Source organism: Mytilus galloprovincialis, chromosome 12 (assembly GCF_965363235.1).
Source record: "Mytilus galloprovincialis chromosome 12, xbMytGall1.hap1.1, whole genome shotgun sequence".
NCBI lineage: Eukaryota > Metazoa > Mollusca > Bivalvia > Mytilida > Mytilidae > Mytilus > Mytilus galloprovincialis.
In genome coordinates this window covers 2593836-2599835 of record NC_134849.1, presented here as the reverse complement: position 1 = coordinate 2599835, position 6000 = coordinate 2593836, and positions in this window count along the sequence as shown.

The following is a 6000-nucleotide window of genomic DNA, read 5'->3' as shown; positions in this document are numbered from 1 at the left end:
AGACCAAGAAAATGGACGCTACTTTACACTTCGAAAAACAGAGATGATGTTTTCCGTAGCTACAAATTCACACATATATTTTCAATCGACCCTTCGTGTCCCAATTGCATTCGTGTAAATTAACATTCATTAGCATTTACGATTTCAATGGTTTTTTGCATTTTGCAATTGTCAACACAAAACTTTATATGACCTGTAAATTAACAATTGCATCTTATCTTATCTTATATACATATTTAGATTTTTCTGAATAATTTTAGATTCTTCAGATTTCAAATCAATGCAATAATTCAAACGAAAATATGACTAGGCGGCCGATAATGAGCAAATCACACCCTATATATATATAATTCAAACATAATTTCGTTTGAATTATTGCATTGTTTTAAATCTGAAGAATCTAAAACTAATCTGAAGAATCTTAAATTATTCTGAAGAATCGAAAATTATTCAGATTTTATCTTTTAAAAATATATCGATTTGCCGTGATGTTATTGTGATGTACGTAGAGTTCAAGTTGAAAACTGATGTTTGAACCCTCTTCATGTACTACCCTCAGAACTAAAAAAAACCGAGGACACAGAGGTAGTTTACCCATGATAAGAACAGGACGCATAGACAACAATATTTATTTTCGGTCAACGTAGATTTGTTTCTCATGATTTAAGTTTTCGTTCACCTTATCATAAACAAATTCGTACCCAGTCATGTTGGAGTTTATATGTTACATACACTTTTGTCTGTGAATAGCAGTGTGCCATAAGAATATTCTTGAACTTAAACAGTTAATAGTTTCAGGTAGATTTGTTTTGCTGTTTATTTACTGTGCACTGTATTGTGCACTGTATTGATTGTTGAAAGAGAAGATATACACATGGTTTATAGAAAACGTAAAACTGAATAATTCTGATAATGAAACATACCAAGGAGAAAAAGTTAGCACCGCATGAAAAAAAATGGACCTTAGACAAACAATCGAGATATCCCGTTGTACACTGTAAAAACAGTGTTTAGATCTAAACATAATCCCAAATGCCAAATGTGTTTCCAGGTTGGAAACATGTTTAGGATTATGTGTATTTCCTAAACATGTTTAGAAAGTGTTTATTTCCTAAACACCATTTCTACAGTATAGTCTTACAATAGTAAATGTAGACCTCAAATATCTTTTTAGATTAGTTTTCAACCTTTGAAATAGTTTTCTTTTCTCAATTTGTCCCATTGATTTCTATAGTAGACACATATGTACTATTTTAGTAATGGCGACCATGTTGTTTGGTTGACAGGTTGTCACCAGGAAACCCTCAATACTTATTTAAAAAAAGATCCCCTAAGGACGATTTAGACCAAGTTTAGTTGAGTTAATTTAGATAAGAAGATATGTTTAAAAGCTGATGAACGACGGACTTCAAGTAATGAGAACAATCCACTTGTACCCTTTGGGTCAGATGACGTAGTAAGTAAACAATCTTTGTCTGGTGCTGAGGAATTTAGTTTTTCAGTAATGGATAGATTATTGTTTGATCTCCATCTAAGATATTGCTATTTTTAATAGTTCGCTTTGGTATATACAAAAAATGGAAACTAATTAGGTAGAAGTAATTCATTTAATTCAAGAATCAATCAGAGTCATCGGCACTGCTGTCTGACTCAATTCCGATAGCCTTTTTTTGTATGCTAACAGGTTTTGTCTGGCAAATTCCATTGTTGAAACTCTTTTTTTCTTCTCGGTTTTCTTTTTCTTCTTTGGTGGTTCTACAATGGGTGTGTCCTCGTCAGACGATGACATATTTGCCACCAGCTGACCCCTTAAACTTTTCCCGCCTTTCTTTGGAGCCGACGTGCATGGTTGTTGGTCGACAATACTTGCTGTGCCCTCGTCATTCATTGCTGCAGCTTCTTCTCCCATATCCTTAATTTCAATAGGGTCCTCTGGGACCGTTTGAGGTTCTGTTTTAAAGACATTGGCGATAGCCATAAGAACCTCATCTTCCGGTATTTTGACAATTTTGGACGATGTCTGCGGTGTCCCTTTACTGGTATTTGTTGATAATCTCAACTCACTTTCTTTTATTTTTTGTACGTCATTCCTAAAAATCAAATACAGCTTGTTGTAAAAATATATACTTTTGGACACATGTAAACAAAATAATATATTGTTGATATATATTGAAAATTGGGATATAATTAGCTTGCTTTAATATTTAATGTAATGTAAATATTAAAAGATTGTGTTCAGATTCTTAACAAAACCAGGCTATACATGTTCTGTTTTATACATGTTAACGATATAAACATGTTAATCTTGATAACATCATCAATGTTTGTCGTTTTATAGTAAAGCAGTTTGATACTTTCTAAACACAATAATTATTATAGAACAAGCGAGAACATATGAAACATACATGCACGGTTTCTGTCACCGCAGATACGATAGTTATTAAGCAAGGATTTTGCTTCATATAGTGACCATCGAAATATGCTTAACCTAAATACTGACTTTTGAAAATAAACATGCTTAAAACTGGAAACCTTTCTTATAAAAACATGATAAGCACTTGGACGTGTTTAACAATGCAACACAACAACCGTGTTTATGATTATGACCGTTTTCTAAAGGGTTAACATGAAATTCAGCAATTGAGAAAAAAATAAAACATCATTTTTGCAAACATCTATATTTTGGGAACGAGATAATACAATCATCTTGAATTTGTGTGGAATACAGATGACGACATACCAGTTGAATAATTTTTTATATAATTTGTATTTCCTAGTGTATTTTTAAATTTTAAGCCTGGTAACTTTGATATGTATTTATCATATATTTATGAGCCTATGGGGTCGAAAGGTCGAGCGCACCGGATACTGTGCACGGGCGGTGCCATTATATCTCGGTATCATGATTTCGAATCCCAGTAAATTTACAGATCTAACATTGTTATATAAACGAATTATATATAATACATTTCTTTAATTTAGACTTGTTTAAAATATATATATTATGTACAAAAATATAATATAAGAAACCGTCAATACAAGTACCATCAATAATTGTCAAACTAATTATATATATATATATATATATATTATTTAAGAAATATGAGTATACATATTATACATAATTAGTTTGACAACTATTGATGGTACAAGTAGTCCTTGACATTCAATGACGTTTTCTAATATTATATTTTTGTACAGATACGTAACTTTACTACACTTAAAAAAGATAGAAAATTGTTCTTGTACCTTATATCAGTATCCTGAATTGATTCAAGGGGGGTCGCTACAAGCCGGCCAAATTTTGTTGCCAATCGGACCTTTAGCTGCTTATCCGTAGCTTCTTTATATAAATCCTGTGTGTCTGTTGATAGTGCATGCATCTGTTCTCTCATGTCTGCAATGATTTTGGGCCATGAGCATGGGTTGTGCATATATGCTTGGAATAGAATTAAGAGCTCTGGTTTTGTTATTGGAACAGCCTTTCTCCTTTTTGTGCCCAAGATAGTCACCAATTCTCCTGAAAAAATTGTCAGAGTTAACTATGAATGTTTATTTTACTGATACGTTGAAAATTTACTGAAAACGAAGTATTTTCAAAATTCTTATACGAAAACTATACGAACATACAATAATATAAATTGAAGCACATTCTTTATTTTTTCATCAAAAAAGTCGACCAGTCCGAACAAGCACAACTTTTGAAAGTAAGTAATGTCTCTAACTTATGATGTCCCATTGCATAAATATAAGCACGATATAATTGAGGCGTACGTGTAAAGCAATTCCCATGGAAATTGTAGTTATTTATACTGTTAAGTGCCAATCATACATGAACATCATCTCCTAATTTTGTTGGTAGCATATGCTTTGTACAGAAAATTCATTGATATCAATTTTAGTATAATCTGAAAAAGACGGATTAATATATCGGTTATTTTTAATTAATTTTGATATCATACCTGCTTTTTTACCTGTTTCCATCTTCCGAACGTTAACTGGTTAACCTTTCAGTTTGTGTATCCTGTAATGTAGTTCGTGAAAAATGTATTTCGGTAAACTCGATTAGTTTTAGATTTAAAAACACAACTTCCTTCTTTCATTGTTTGGTAATTCGCCCTATTTTAAAAAGTGGTTGTAATATGAAACAAATAGTTTTAATCAGTGGATAAAGTTGATTCTTGGTAGGATTCCATTTTCTGAAGAATTTACAGATTTTTTTGGGATGGGTTGGGGGGGGGGGGGCTGTGGCTTTCATCCTTTACTATATCAGGCTTATATGTAATATTTTTTTATTGAATGCATTGAAATACTGCATATGTGCTACAAAAAAAACAAGGTGTTTTTTTTTAAATTTCATAGATTAACCGCTAATATTATATAATATCTTAAAACTTGCAACTGGACATCATTTTATCAATTCATCTCATCAAGATAGTTCAGGTGACGCATGTTAGGGGTTGACCATTTGAAATTTTTTGGGGGGTGGGGGCAGGAGGATTTTGAAAATAAATAACTTCCCACGGCAAAAGCTGAAAATAAATAGTTGAGGGGCGAAGCCTCGAAAAATGAATAAATAAACTGGTCGAGCATAAAGTGAAAATAAATAATTCGTCATGCAGGAGATGAAAATAAATAACATGATTTTGAAAATAAATAACTTGTCCTTGCAAAAGCTGAAAATAGACAGTAACGCGGCATTTTTTAAAGTATTTATGTTTTGACAATCGTTAACTTTAATTTTCATTGAACCTAATAAGTCTTTACAGCGATTCAGGGAGAAGGCCCAACATTGACATGTGCAGTAAACAGTCAATCGTTCGCTCAATTTTAAGGCAGCAAACCATGAAACCTTTTTCAGATTATCTTTGCATTAAAAAGTTTTTTCGACGACAGGATAAGTTAGTCGTGTATATTAAATGATGGTACAAGACACTTTGAGATCAAAACACCTCTCGAAAGTTTTAAAATGTTTGAAAAAACGTGTTTCCAAGCGACAATTTGTGTTCACAGTACAATGTTGCCTATTCGCATTTTCATTTTCCATGTTTATTATACCAAGTTCTATTTGGGTGAAAACCCTAAATTGTCTTATACATTCAGAAGATCACACTATAAGGAACATATGTACTCAGATTCAATTAGATGCAGGTTACTTCAACTGTATTAAAAACTCACACCTGACGGAGTGAGGGGCGGACACACAAACCGGCAAACAGAGTGCTCCTTTACTGTCGTAGGTTTAGATAAACAAAAACATTGTAAAAGATGTCTTTAAGTTCTGAATAAATGTAGCTGTGTTCTTTTTTGTTATTGATTTTTAATATTGTTTCAGGTCATAATGGATATTGCAACTTTATCAGGTTCAATTCCTTCTTTGGTAAATCCACCAGCAGACCCATCAGTAATTTTTCAGAATACGTTCAACTCAGTTATGGTAGTTATACACCCTCCCCCAGAACCCACTTTAGATATTTACCATCGGGTGTCTGAAGGAAGAAATGAAATGTGGCATGGTAGAGATGTATTTTTAATATTTTCAAATCATCGTTACACATTTTACCGTTCATGTGGGGAAACACCAGAAACTATATTGCAAATGCTGGGAACAGTTGGGCCAAGGATACACGAGAGTCGTACTGGAAGACCACACAGACTTTCACCTATCAATCGTCTACTGTTAGTTCTGTTATGGCTCCGTAGTTACCCGTGTTACAATCTTCTTAGTTTACTTTTTGACGTTTCGTCTCATACCGTTTCTATGCACATAACAGCCCTTATACCAATTTTATGGGAAATATGTTCACCAAATATAGCCTGTCCTAGCCGTCAACAATGGCTTCAGTTACATGGGAACTGGTCAAACATTCCTACTGCTTTGGCAGCCATTGATGGAACCATGCCATATACAGGCCTCAAGTAGAACCACAGGAGGAATATTACTCTGGACATCGCCAAGTTCATTGCATCCATACACAAATTGTAGTGGACAATGAAAAT